The following is a 14,934-nucleotide window of genomic DNA, read 5'->3' as shown; positions in this document are numbered from 1 at the left end:
GTAATACTGACTCCTGAAAAAAGTAGACACTATTATGAACCATTAAAAAGTATACAAAAACTGCCAATATGAAATGAACATTTTCCCTATCAATTGCTCCTAAGAACACAGGTTAAAGGATAAAATAACTGCTACAGCAAAGAAGAAACTGGCTGGGTTGATAGCTAGAGCCTCTTACTGTGGGTCAGCTTGGTGGGGGTGGGGGGTAGGTACCTGAAAGGTGAGAATAAGCATTGCCTACACGGAGTATAATGGAAGCTGCTGAGCCTTGTGTATTAGTTTACAGTCATAAATCTAGGTTCAGTGGAACACTGCCACAGAAGAAGTTCAGTAGGCAATGTACATTCTTTGAGAGAAAGGATAAGGTCTTCCCTAGTCTAAAAGTCCCCCATACACGGGCAGATTGCAGCTGGCGATTTTGGTCCCTTGGACCCTTGGTCGTGTAGGGGCAGAAACTATGCCCATACCTGATCTGGCCTGTAATAGGGCAGATATCGATCGGTCAGGTTAAAAGATTCAGTTGGATCAGGGACCGCATCGGCTCGTTGATGCAGTCCCTGAACTGACTGCCCCATTGCCACCATTATAGTTCGATCGAGTTAGCCTACATGTTCCCTGATATCGCCCACCCGTAGGTGGGGATATCGGGTCAAGATCCGCTCGCTTGGCGACCTCGCCAAGTGAGCGAATCTTCACGTGTATGGGCACCTAAACACTGTAAACTCCTTGTCCAGCATGAACATTAGGGATGCACCGAACCCACTTTTTTGGGTTCTGTCGAATTCGGTGAATCCCTAATGAACATACACCGTAACTAAACCTAGAAAAAATCCCTTTATAGAAATAACCATCCAGACCTGCCATGTAGCTTGATCAAAGGGAGAGGCTCTGGCTACTGACCCAGCCATCTGCTCCTCTGCTGTGGAATCTTATTATTTATTTCACCAATAACAGCTCTTAGGAGCATTTAAATAACATATAGACAGTTTCTGGCCCATTTAAGTGGTGCCTAACGGTGCATACTTATTTTGTAGTCATTTTTTTCCGTGTTTCTTTGTTATAAGAAGCAGGCAATGTTGTTTGGAGTTAATTTGTAAATTCAGATTTTATATAAAATGAAATTTAGTAACATAATTAAAAAAAATGATTGTAAAAGCTGGCTGTCAATGCTTTGTCTATGAATCTGGTAGACATCTAAAAAAATCTCTAAGACTCAAGACAAAGTTGGAAGTGCATTATGTTGCACACAGAGAAATGCTATGTAGTTAAGTTTTATGACCAATTAAAGTTCCAATTACTACTCACACCATTAGCAGAACATCCCTACTCTTCTGTTCAGGGATGGTTTTTCCTGTCTGTCCTGTCGGTCCAAAATATGCATGTTACTGTCCTCAAAAGAGTGACCTTTTTCTTTGAGGTGTAGATAGACCGCTGAGTCTTGTCCTGAGGAGTTTGCCCGCCTATGTTGGGCCATTCTCTTACAGAGAGGTTGTTTTGTCTCCCCAATGTATAAGTCTGAGCACTCTTCACTACACTGGACAGCATAGACCACATTACTTTTCATGTGCTTGGGTGTAGGGTCTTTCGGGTGCACCAGCTTCTGTCTCAGGGTGTTGCTGGGTTTGAAAAACACAGGAATGCGATGTTTGTTGAAAATTCTCCTAAGTTTTTCTGATGTTCCAGCAACATATGGAATGACTATGTTGTTTCGCCTGCTGTGTTCCTCCCTTCTGTTTGTAGGTCTGGTCTTTCTGTTGGTCTTTGATTTGGTTTTGATGAAGGCCCAGTCTGGGTACCCACAAGTTTTCAGAGCTCCTTTTAGATGTTTATATTCTTTCTCCTTGGCCTCTGCATTGGGTGCCACAGTTTCAGCCTGATGATGTAGAGTCCTAATTACACCCAGTTTATGTTCCAAAGGGTGGTGGGAATCAAACAGCAAGTACTGGTCTGTGTGGGTGGGTTTCCTGTATACTTCAATATCCAGGTCCCTTCCCTCTTTGATAACTATAGCATAGTCCAAAAAAGCCAGTTTGCTGTCTTTCACATCTTCCCTTGTGAACGTGATGTTTTTGTCCACCGAGTTTATGTGTTTGGTGAAGGCTGGAACCTCGCATTCTTTAATTTTGACCCAGGTGTCATCCACATATCTGAACCAATGACTTGGTGTTGTTCCCTTGAAGGTGTCCAGGGCTTTCTTTTCCACTTCTTCCATGTAAAGGTTCGCTACAATTGGAGACACAGGCGAACCCATGGCACAGCCATGTTTTTTTCTATAGAAAACTTCCTTGTGCTTGAAGTAAGTGGTATTGAGACATAGGTCCAGTAAGGAACAAACTTGTTCTGGGGTCAGCTTTGTTCTGCTGCTGAGGGTGGTGTCTTGTTTCAGCCGTTTCCTCACTGTATCAATTGCCTCGGCAGTGGGTATGCATGTGAACAGAGATGTTACGTCATAGGACACCATTGTCCTATGTAACGTGCATATTTTGGACCAAGAGGACAGATGGTTTGAAAGAGGTGTGAAAGAGGCCATTTATGCCAACCTGGAAAAACCATCCCTGAACAGAGGAGGGGGCCTGAGACACCGCTTGTCACCAACATACAATGGCGCGTTGACATCCTTACCCCGGCAGTTTCACAACAGTTCACACTTCCAGTCATGTACTTTGAAGGATTAACACCTTCATCAATGAGAATCTTGGTACCATTGTGATTGGATCATACCTTCTTACACCTGTCAGTTTCAGCTAACACCTAACTGAACAAGTTCAATGGAACCATTGTGATTGGATGTCTGTGACTCTACTACCATCAAGAGTTTAAATACCGGGGAATTCCCTACCAGTCATTTGAACTGAAGAAGCCATTTGGATGAGTGGTGAAATGTTTTCAAGAAAAACTCAGAAAAGTCCAGTTGTTTTAGACTTAATTCTACTAGATACTGTATATCATGACCTGGATGAATGAGAATCTTCATAGACATCCCTACTCTCTATTAGGGATGTAGCGAACCTAAAAAAAAATGTTTGCGAACATGTTCGCGAACTTTCGCCGAAAAGTGCGAACGTTCGCGAACTTTGCGAACCCCATAGACTTCAATGGGAAGGCGAACTTTAAAACCTAGAAAAGCAATCTCTGGCCAGAAAACTGATTTTAAAGTTGTTTAAAGGGTGCCACGACCTGGACAGTGGCATGCAGGAGGGGCATCAAGGGCAAAAATTTCTCTGAAAAATACGTTGTTGACACAGCGTTGCGTTTTGTGCTGTTAAGGGGAGAAAACACACTACATTCCTAAACTTATGTAATAAACTGCTTTAAAAAGTCCGGCATCTACATTCCAATCAAGTCGTGTAAAGGTTACGGCCGGTTCACACGCAAAGACAAAACGCCGCGTTTACTGCAACGAAAAAAAACGCAAAAAGCTTTAATGATACTGTCAAGTGTGCGAATATTAGTTTTTACTAGTTGCTTGTCACCTCCAGGACGTTCGTCCCGTCGGTGGGAATATTTCTGTAGTGGTGTGTTTAGCAGTCACCGTGCTTGTGCGCACGTGCATGGTCAGGCAGAGGTAATTCAATGTACAGTAACGTGAACCAAAAAACACTGATTCTGCAGTGTGGGCCCAGGTTTGTCCTACCTTTTCGATCACCTGTGGTGACCATAAAAGATACGATTTTGCCGCCGTTGCAGAACCCTGAAAAATCAGAAATGTGTACATTCCTAAAAAATTATGGTTTTTTTGTTGCAGCCACTGAAGCACAGAGGACAGAAAAAATATGTTAGATAGATGGTATCATAACCAATCCTGAGGCAGAACCTTTAAAAAATCGAAGATAGCGTACCAAGCACAGAAGACAGAAAAAATATCTTAGATAGATGGTATCATAACCATGCCCCAGGCAAACCCTTTCAAAGAACTAAGATAGGGTGACAACAAGCACAGAAGACATTAAAAACATCAAAGCTAGACGGTATAATAACCATGCCCCAGCCAAACCCTTTCAAAGAACTCAGATAGGGTGACAAGCACAGAAGACATTAAAAACATCAAAGCTAGATGGTATCATAACCATGCCCCAGCCAAACCCTTCCAAAGAACTCAGATAGGGTGACAACAAGCACAGAAGACATTAAAAACATCAAAGCTAGATGGTATCATAACCATGCCCCAGCCAAACCCTTTCAAAGAACTCAGATAGGGTGACAACAAGCACAGAAGACATTAAAAACATCAAAGCTAGATAGTATCATAACCATGCCCCAGCCAAACCCTTTCAAAGTACTCAGATAGGGTGACAAGCACAGAAGACATTAAAAACATCAAAGCTAGATGGTATCATAACCATGCCCCAGCCAAACCCTTTCAAAGAACTCAGATAGGGTGACAAGCACAGAAGACATTAAAAACATCAAAGCTAGATGGTATCATAACCATGCCCCAGACAAACCCTTTCAAAGAACTCAGATAGGGTGACAAGCACAGAAGACATTAAAAACATCAAAGCTAGATGGTACCATAACCATGCCCCAGCCAAACCCTTTCAAAGAACTCAGATAGGGTGACAACAAGCACAGAAGACATTAAAAACATCAAAGCTAGATGGTATCATAACCATGCCCCAGCCAAACCCTTTCAAAGAACTCAGATAGGGTGACAAGCACAGAAGACATTAAAAACATCAAAGCTAGATGGTATCATAACCATGCCCCAGCCAAACCCTTTCAAAGAACTCAGATAGGGGTGACAAGCACAGAAGACATTAAAAACATCAAAGCTAGATGGTATCATAACCATGCCCCAGCCAAACCCTTTCAAAGAACTCAGATAGGGTGACAACAAGCACAGAAGACATTAAAAACATCAAAGCTAGATGGTATCATAACCATGCCCCAGCCAAACCCTTTCAAAGAACTCAGATAGGGTGACAAGCACAGAAGACATTAAAAACATCAAAGCTAGATGGTATCATAACCATGCCCCAGCCAAACCCTTTCAAAGAACTCAGATAGGGTGACAAGCACAGAAGACATTAAAAACATCAAAGCTAAATGGTATCATAACCATGCCCCAGCCAAACCCTTTCAAAGAACTCAGATAGGGTGACAAGCACAGAAGACATTAAAAACATCAAAGCTAGATGGTATCATAACCATGCCCCAGACAAACCCTTTCAAAGAACTCAGATAGGGTGACAAGCACAGAAGACATTAAAAACATCAAAGCTAGATGGTATCATAACCATGCCCCAGCCAAACCCTTTCAAAGAACTCAGATAGGGTGACAACAAGCACAGAAGACATTAAAAACATCAAAGCTAGATGGTATCATAACCATGCCCCAGCCAAACCCTTTCAAAGAACTCAGATAGGGTGACAAGCACAGAAGACATTAAAAACATCAAAGCTAGATGGTATCATAACCATGCCCCAGCCAAACCCTTTCAAAGAACTCAGATAGGGTGACAACAAGCACAGAAGACATTAAAAACATCAAAGCTAGATGGTATCATAACCATGCCCCAGCCAAACCCTTTCAAAGAACTCAGATAGGGTGACAAGCACAGAAGACATTAAAAACATCAAAGCTAGATGGTATCATAACCATGCCCCAGCCAAACCCTTTCAAAGAACTCAGATAGGGTGACAAGCACAGAAGACATTAAAAACATCAAAGCTAGATGGTATCATAACCATGCCCCAGCCAAACCCTTTCAAAGAACTCAGATAGGGTGACAAGCACAGAAGAGTAGAAGAGAGAAAAATTCAGGATTTACCTGTCCAAAAAGTTTGGCTTACAATTAAGCCAGTAGGATTTGCACCCTAGTTTGTACGGTGATGGAGGAGGACGCTAAAGGACAGCTGTGTGTGGTGTCAAGCGGCGTGCAGAGAAGGACAGCTGCATGGGCAGTCAGAACAAGTCTTCCGGCGTGCAGTAACCCTCCGAGATCCATGCCTCATTCATTTTAATAAAGGTCAGGTAATCAACACTTTTGTGACCTAGGCGAGTTCTCTTCTCAGTTACAATCCCGCCTGCTGCACTAAAGGTCCTTTCTGAGAGGACACTTGAGGCAGGGCAAGACAACAGATTTATGGCAAATTGTGACAGCTCTGGCCACAGATCAAGCCTGCGCACCCAGTAGTCCAGGGGTTCATCGCTCCTCAGAGTGTCAATATCTGCAGTTAATGCCAGGTAGTCCGCTACCTGCCGGTCGAGGCGTTCTCTGAGGGTGGATCCAGAAGGGTCCTGGCGCTGCCTTGGACTGAAAAAACTTTGCATGTCTGACGTTACAGAGTGGCCAAAGTGCATTGTCCTTGCAGGTGTGCTCGTGGGAGGATTACCGGCACCTCTGCCCCTGGAATGTGGAGTGACATCACCCTTAAAAGAATTGTACAACATGTTTTGCAGGCTGGTTTGGAAATGCAGCATCCTTTCGGACTTGTGGTACGGTGGTAACATTTCTGCCACTTTATGCTTGTAACGAGGGTCTAGTAGCGTTGCCACCCAGTACAGGTCCTTCTCCTTAAGCCTCTTGATACGGGGGTCCTTCAACAGGCATGACAGCATGAAAGACCCCATTCTCACAAGGTTGGATGCAGAGGTATCCATCTCCCCTTCCTCGTTATTAAGGACTACGTCCTCATCCACCACCGTCTCCTCCCCCCAGCCACGTACAAGACCAGGGCTCCACAAAAGGTGACCACAAGCCCCCTGGGAAGCCTGCTCCTGTTGGTCTTCTGCCTCCACAAAGCCACCTTCCTCCTCTGACTCTGCTTCTGACACCTCTCCCTGCGTTGCAGCAGGTGCCTGGGAACGTTCTGGTGATTCCGCCCAGAAATCAGGCTCTTGGTCACGCTGGTCTACAGCGTCATCTGTCACTCGTCGCACGGCACGCTCAAGAAAAAAGCAAAGGGTATTAGGTCGCTGATGGTGCCTTCAGTGCGACTAACCATATTTGTGACCTCGTCAAAAGGGCGCATCAGCCTGCAGGCGTCGCGCATAAGCACCCAGTAACGGGGGAAAAAAATCCCCAGCTCTGCAGATCCAGTCCTACCACCCAGTTCAAATAGGTATTCATTGATGGCTCTTTGTTGTTGCAGCAGACGTTCAAACATCATTAGCGTGGAATTCCAGCGAGTCTGGCTGTCGCAAATTAAACGCCTGACTGGCAAGTTGTGCCGCCGCTGAATGTCAGCAAGGCGTGCCATGGCTGTGTAGGAACATCTGAAATGGCCAGACACCTTCCTGGACTGCCTGAGAATGTCCTGCAATCCTGGGTACTTCGAGACAAACCGTTGGACTATCAAATTTAAAACATGTGCCATGCAGGGCACATGTGTTAAATTGCCCAGTCTCAGTGCTGCCAACAGATTGCTTCCGTTGTCACACACCACTTTTCCAATTTTCAGTTGGTGTGGGATCAGCCACCGATCGGCCTGTGAGTGCAGAGATGACAGGAGTACAGATCCGGTATGGTTTCTACTTTCCAGGCACGTCATGCCCAAGACAGCATGACAACGGCGTACCTGGCACGTCGAATAGCCTATGTGGAGCTGGGGGTGCACAGGTGTGGAGGAGGACACAGCAGCAGAGGAGGAAGAAGCCGAGGAAGAAGCCAAGTTAGAAGACGACTTAGAAGACGAGTTAGAGAGCAAAGGAGAAGTAGAGGTGGTGGCAGACCCGCATGCAACCCGTGGCGGTGACACCAACTCCACTGTTGTTGAACCACGCATTCCCTGCTTCCCAGCCATCACCAGGTTCACACCCAGTGGGCAGTGTAGGTGACATACCTGCCCTGACCATGCTTGGAGGACCATGTGTCAGTAGTCATATGGACCTTTGCCCCAACACTAAATGACAGAGATGCGGTGATTTGGCTCTGCACATGCTGGTACAGGTGTGGTATTCCCTTCTGTGAAAAAAAATTGCGGCTGGGTACCTTCCACTGCGGTGTCCCAATTGCTACAAATTGGTGGAAAGCCTCAGAGTCCACCAGCTGGTATGGTAAAAGCTGGCGGGCTAAGAGTGCAGACAATCCAGCTGTCAGACGCCGGGCAAGGGGATGACTCAGAGGCATTGGTTTCTTACGCTCAAACATGGCCCTCACAGAAACTTGGCTGGGGGCAGATGAGCAGGAACTGGAAGGCGGAGTGGAGGGTGGTTGAGACGGGTCAAGGACAGCAGAGGTAGAGCAGTAAGATGCTGGAGCAGAAGGAGGGTGGCTTAGTGTTTGGCTGCTGCCTTTGAGGTGTTGCTCCCATAGTGCTTTGTGTTTGGCGTTCATGTGCCTTCGCATAGCAGTTGTACCTAAGTGGGTGTTGGGCTTCCCAAGACTCAGTTTCTGACTGCACTCATTGCAAATTACAGCGCTTTTGTCAGAGGCACACACATTAAAAAAATGCCACACTGCTGAGCCTTTTGATGTGGGCTTTCTAGCAGTAACAGTAGAAGTTGGCGGGTGCGTTGGCTGGCTGACCACAGGTGCCGATTCATGTTGTTGCCCTACTGTTCCCTGGGAGCTGTCCCTGCTTCTTCTAAGTCTTATTCTCCTCCTGCCTCTCTGACTCTCCGTCTCTCCATCTGAACTATCCTCCTCTTGCTCTCTTCTTGTGGGCACCGACAAAATATCACTCTCATCATCATTCTCCTCAGATGCATCAATTTCTTCTGACAGCTCACAGAAGACAGCAGCAGCGGGGACCTCATCACACCTTATGTCCATCTCTGTTGTGTTGCCTGCCTGAATTATGATATCTGGTGTAACGTCCGCATCTCCTTCATCTTCTTCTGGCAATAATGGTTGCGCATCACTCAGTTCAACAAACTCATGAGTAAATAACTCCTCTGACTCCAGTGAAGAAGGGGCGGCGGTGGCGGAGGAAGTGGTACGTGGGGTGCCCATAGCAGAGGAGGATGAGGATGTTGTGGCAAAGTTAGAAACAGTAGAGGATGGGGTGTGCTGTGTAAGCCAGTCAACTACCTCTTCGGCATTTTGGGAGTTCAGGGTAAGTGCCTTCGGAAAACTGGGCAATTTCCTAGGGCCACAGGATATCATAGCAGCACGGCCCCTAGTGCCTCTGCGTGGCAGCCTGCCTTTGCCTGGCATTTTTTTTATTTTTACAAAACAACAACAACTTGGGTGATGTTTCTGGACACGGAATTATTATTGTTATTTAGACAGATTGTGAAAAAGCTCACACAGCTAGGTGGCACTTGGTTGCAGACACCGGACAACAAGGCCTGCAAGGGTAACGTATACAGTAGTGGATACGGAATATATTATTGCTGGTGGAAAACCGTCACTCAGGTTGTGTTTCTGGACATGGAATTATTATTGTAATTTAGACAGATTGTGAAAAAGCTCACACAGCTAGGTGGCACTTGGTTGCAGACACCGGGCAACAAGGCCTGCAAGGGCAACGTATACAGTAGTGGACACGGAATATATTATTGCTGGTGGAAAACCGTCACTCAGGTTGTGTTTCTGGACACGGAATTATTATTGTTATTTAGACAGATTGTGAAAAAGCTCACACAGCTAGGTGGCACTTGGTTGCAGACACCGGGCAACAGGCCTGAAAGGGCAACGTATACAGTAGTGGATACGGAATATATTATTGCTGGTGGAAAACCGTCACTCAGGTTGTGTTTCTGGACACGGAATTATTATTGTAATTTAGACAGATTGTGAAAAAGCTCACACAGCTAGGTGGCACTTGGTTGCAGACACCGGGCAACAAGGCCTGCAAGGGCAACGTATACAGTAGTGGATACGGAATATATTATTGCTGGTGGAAAACCGTCACTCAGGTTGTGTTTCTGGACACGGAATTATTATTGTTATTTAGACAGATTGTGAAAAAGCTCACACAGCTAGGTGGCACTTGGTTGCAGACACCGGGCAACAAGGCCTGCAAGGGCAACGTATACAGTAGTGGATACGGAATATATTATTGCTGGTGGAAAACCGTCACTCAGGTTGTGTTTCTGGACACGGAATTATTATTGTTATTTAGACAGATTGTGAAAAAGCTCACACAGCTAGGTGGCACTTGGTTGCAGACACCGGGCAACAAGGCCTGCAAGGGCAACGTATTCAGTAGTGGATACGGAATATATTATTGCTGGTGGAAAACCGTCACTCAGGTTGTGTTTCTGGACATGGAATTATTATTGTTATTTAGACAGATTGTGAAAAAGCTCACACAGCTAGGTGGCACTTGGTTGCAGACACCGGGCAACAAGGCCTGCAAGGGCAACGTATTCAGTAGTGGATACGGAATATATTATTGCTGGTGGAAAACCGTCACTCAGGTTGTGTTTCTGGACATGGAATTATTATTGTTATTTAGACAGATTGTGAAAAAGCTCACACAGCTAGGTGGCACTTGGTTGCAGACACCGGGCAACAAGGCCTGCAAGGGCAACGTATTCAGTAGTGGATACGGAATATATTATTGCTGGTGGAAAACCGTCACTCAGCTTGTGTTTCTGGACACGGAATTATTATTGTTATTTAGACAGATTGTGAAAAAGCTCACACAGCTAGGTGGCACTTGGTTGCAGACACCGGGCAACAAGGCCTGCAAGGGCAACGTATTCAGTAGTGGATACGGAATATATTATTGCTGGTGGAAAACCGTCACTCAGGTTGTGTTTCTGGACATGGAATTATTATTGTTATTTAGACAGATTGTGAAAAAGCTCACACAGCTAGGTGGCACTTGGTTGCAGACACCGGGCAACAAGGCCTGCAAGGGCAACGTATACAGTAGTGGATACGGAATATATTATTGCTGGTGGAAAACCGTCACTCAGGTTGTGTTTCTGGACACGGAATTATTATTGTTATTTAGACAGATTGTGAAAAAGCTCACACAGCTAGGTGGCACTTGGTTGCAGACACCGGGCAACAAGGCCTGCAAGGGCAACGTATACAGTAGTGGATACGGAATATATTATTGCTGGTGGAAAACCGTCACTCAGGTTGTGTTTCTGGACACGGAATTATTATTGTAATTTAGACAGATTGTGAAAAAGCTCACACAGCTAGGTGGCACTTGGTTGCAGACACCGGGCAACAAGGCCTGCAAGGGCAACGTATACAGTAGTGGATACGGAATATATTATTGCTGGTGGAAAACCGTCACTCAGGTTGTGTTTCTGGACACGGAATTATTATTGTAATTTAGACAGATTGTGAAAAAGCTCACACAGCTAGGTGGCACTTGGTTGCAGACACCGGGCAACAAGGCCTGCAAGGGCAACGTATACAGTAGTGGACACGGAATATATTATTGCTGGTGGAAAACCGTCACTCAGGTTGTGTTTCTGGACACGGAATTATTATTGTTATTTAGACAAATTGTTATTTAGACAAAATATACAGAGCAGTAGAAAGTAGATTACTAGCCAGAAAAAACTACTTAAACTCTGCCTCAAAATAAATACACAGCTCCTCAGTCCTCTCCCCACACAAATACAGAGCAGTAGAAAGTAGATTACTAGCCAGAAAAACTACTTAAACTCTGCCTCAAAATAAATACACAGCTCCTCAGTCCTCTCCCCACACAAATACAGAGCAGTAGAAAGTAGATTACTAGCCAGAAAAACTACTTAAACTCTGCCTCAAAATAAATACACAGCTCCTCAGTCCTCTCCCCACACAAATACAGAGCAGTAGAAAGTAGATTACTAGCCAGAAAAACTACTTAAACTCTGCCTCAAAATAAATACACAGCTCCTCAGTCCTCTCCCCACACAAATACAGAGCAGTAGAAAGTAGATTACTAGCCAGAAAAACTACTTAAACTCTGCCTCAAAATAAATACACAGCTCCTCAGTCCTCTCCCCACACAAATACAGAGCAGTAGAAAGTAGATTACTAGCCAGAAAAACTACTTAAACTCTCCTTCAAATGAATACACAGCTCTCTCCCTACACTATCTCTTCAAGCACACACAGGCAGAATGTAAAATGGCTGCTGGGCTTCGGTTTATATATGGAAGGGAGTGGTCCAAGGGGGGGGGGTGGCCCAGGAGGGAGAGCTGCCTGATTGGCTGCCATGTATCTGCTGGTTTGGGGTGAGAGGTCAAAATTTCGCGCCAGCTAAGGCGAACCCAAATGGCGAACATACGCCGAAAGTTCGCGAACTTCCGCGTTCGCGAACACCCGATGTTCGCGCGAATTAGTTCGCCGGCGAACAGTTCGCTACATCCCTACTCTCTATATAGGCATTTATCCCACACTTGTTAGTGTTGGCTAGAAGTACTTGAGCTTGTGTGTTATTTGAGCTATGCACGATTATGTAGGCCTGCTGAATGGCAACTCCCGGACCCTGCTGCCCCTTAGTGGGTTCTAACCAAGTAGCTGGAGATCCGCCTGGGGAGGAATGACCAGGAGACTTGAGATTGCTGATAAACCAAACGAAACTTCTTTATTTGTTCAAAACAGCATTCAGTAGTATTACATGCAAACACAGGAACTTCTCTTTCTCCCAATAATCTCCCCTCTTTGGGAATAACTCCTAGGAGCACATTTACTAAATTCGTATTGTAAACGAAAATTTCTGAACTTTTTCGTTGCCGGCGCGACTTTTTCGTATATTTCACAACTTTTCGTCGCAAATTTATCGTATTGAACGATCATAAACACCAGGAAAACCTATCTGACTTTGATCCTTCAATGCATGTCTGCATGGGCTCGATCAGTGCACTTGCGCACGAAAGAACGCTTGTTGTGCAACGAACGTTCTTTCATGCATTCCGAAAATTTGGCCTTGTGTTTTGTTGTCATCCCTTTTACAAGAGCTAACGCGGCTCCAAAGTCTGCCACAAGTCATGGAGCCAGCGGTTAAGCGAGCTCTAGCAGCAGAGCATCTGCGGCAGACACGAGCGCTGGCGGGAGCAGGAAAAAGGGGTTGGACATAGTTGCCAGCGCCCGGCATAGCATTCATTGGTTAAAGGCTCTGACAAGGTCGGGAAAACCTGCAGAAAGGACTTGACCCCGCGCTGGACGAGCGAGCAGTAAGCCCTGCTTTTCGCCTCGCTTCCGATCCAGCCTGGAACGGCAAGCGAGGCAGCACCGCAGGGTTCCTCGTTAGTATAGTGGTGAGTATCCCCGCCTGTCACGCGGGAGACCGGGGTTCGATTCCCCGACGGGGAGGCTGGCCTTTTGCTCCAGGGGGGCGGTTTCCAAAGGTATCCTTGGCGCCTCTGCGGGGAACGCACCGACGCTTTGAAAGCCTAGGAGAAGGCTTTGCAGAATGGCACTCTTCTGGCCCATGGGATGCCGGCCCGAAAAAAAAAGGGGGTGTTCCCTGCTGCCGGAGCCCTTCTCCCCACGCGCCTTACCCCTGCCGCGGTAGCCATCCTACCCGCCGTCCGGGTATCGGCAACAGGCTTTCCGGCCGGTTAGCTCAGTTGGTTAGAGCGTGGTGCTAATAACGCCAAGGTCGCGGGTTCGATCCCCGTACGGGCCACTCATTATACGTCCCACCCCTTTGGGAACTTGTGCCAGATCTTGCGCTCCTCTTGGGAAACAAGCCTGGGAGTTGCTGCCATGCCTTTCAAACGCTTAGAAAGTCGTGTCTGCTATGCTTCCTGCGTTGAGAACCTGCACAGGCGTTGAATCATTTGCAGCCAGAGGGCAGGGGGATATCATGCGCTTCGCTGCTTTCTCCATGCCTGCAGGCTTGATGGTCCAATGACCCCCTCCATGCCCTTCTTCTTATCTCCTGCTGGGATGGCCTTCTTCCAAGCTCCCGTATCTGCCTTTCGGCTTGTGTTTTGTTGTCATCCCTTTTACAAGAGCTAACGCGGCTCCAAAGTCTGCCACAAGTCATGGAGCCAGCGGTTAAGCGAGCTCTAGCAGCTGAGCATCTGCGGCAGACACGAGCGCTGGCGGGAGCAGGAAAAAGGGGTTGGACATAGTTGCCAGCGCCCGGCATAGCATTCGTTGGTTAAAGGCTCTGACAAGGTCGGGAAAACCTGCAGAAAGGACTTGACCCCGCGCTTTTCGCCTCGCTTCAGATCCAGCCTGGAACGGCAAGCGAGGCAGCACCGCAGGGTTCCTCGTTAGTATAGTGGTGAGTATCCCCGCCTGTCACGCGGGAGACCGGGGTTCGATTCCCCGACGGGGAGGCTGGCCTTTTGCTCCAGGGGGGCGGTTTCCAAAGGTATCCTTGGCGCCTCTGCGGGGAACGCACCGACGCTTTGAAAGCCTAGGAGAAGGCTTTGCAGAATGGCACTCTTCTGGCCCATGGGATGCCGGCCCGAAAAAAAAAGGGGGTGTTCCCTGCTGCCGGAGCCCTTCTCCCCACGCGCCTTACCCCTGCCGCGGTAGCCATCCTACCCGCCGTCCGGGTGCCGGCAACAGGCTTTCCGGCCGGTTAGCTCAGTTGGTTAGAGCGTGGTGCTAATAACGCCAAGGTCGCGGGTTCGATCCCCGTACGGGCCACTCATTATACGTCCCACCCCTTTGGGAACTTGTGCCAGATCTTGCGCTCCTCTTGGGAAACAAGCCTGGGAGTTGCTGCCATGCCTTTCAAACGCTTAGAAAGTCGTGTCTGCTATGCTTCCTGCGTTGAGAACCTGCACAGGCGTTGAATCATTTGCAGCCAGAGGGCAGGGGGATATCATGCGCTTCGCTGCTTTCTCCATGCCTGCAGGCTTGATGGTCCAATGACCCCCTCCATGCCCTTCTTCTTATCTCCTGCTGGGATGGCCTTCTTCCAAGCTCCCGTATCTGCCTTTCGGCTTGTGTTTTGTTGTCATCCCTTTTACAAGAGCTAACGCGGCTCCAAAGTCTGCCACAAGTCATGGAGCCAGCGGTTAAGCGAGCTCTAGCAGCTGAGCATCTGCGGCAGACACGAGCGCTGGGGGCAGGAAAAGGGGTTGGACATAGTTGCCAGCGCCCCGCAATGCATTCGTTGGTTAAAG

General features: G+C 47.1%; 4 non-coding genes across 4 annotated transcripts; all 4 read left to right on the top strand.

The window, feature by feature from the left end:
* The first annotated feature begins 13,087 nt into the window (after positions 1-13,087).
* trnad-guc lies at positions 13,088-13,159 on the top strand. Its single transcript has one exon. It is a non-coding gene; the product is annotated as a tRNA-Asp (tRNA).
* A 242-nt stretch (positions 13,160-13,401) lies between these two features.
* Positions 13,402-13,475, top strand: trnai-aau. Its single transcript has one exon. It is a non-coding gene; the product is annotated as a tRNA-Ile (tRNA).
* A 589-nt stretch (positions 13,476-14,064) lies between these two features.
* Positions 14,065-14,136, top strand: trnad-guc. Its single transcript has one exon. It is a non-coding gene; the product is annotated as a tRNA-Asp (tRNA).
* Positions 14,137-14,378: 242 nt separating this feature from the next.
* trnai-aau lies at positions 14,379-14,452 on the top strand. The gene has a single exon. It is a non-coding gene; the product is annotated as a tRNA-Ile (tRNA).
* The last annotated feature ends 482 nt before the right edge of the window (positions 14,453-14,934 follow it).

Source organism: Xenopus tropicalis, chromosome 2, assembly GCF_000004195.4.
Source record: "Xenopus tropicalis strain Nigerian chromosome 2, UCB_Xtro_10.0, whole genome shotgun sequence".
In the NCBI taxonomy this organism is placed as follows: Eukaryota; Metazoa; Chordata; class Amphibia; order Anura; family Pipidae; genus Xenopus; species Xenopus tropicalis.
This window is presented reverse-complemented; position numbering and strand designations above follow the sequence as displayed.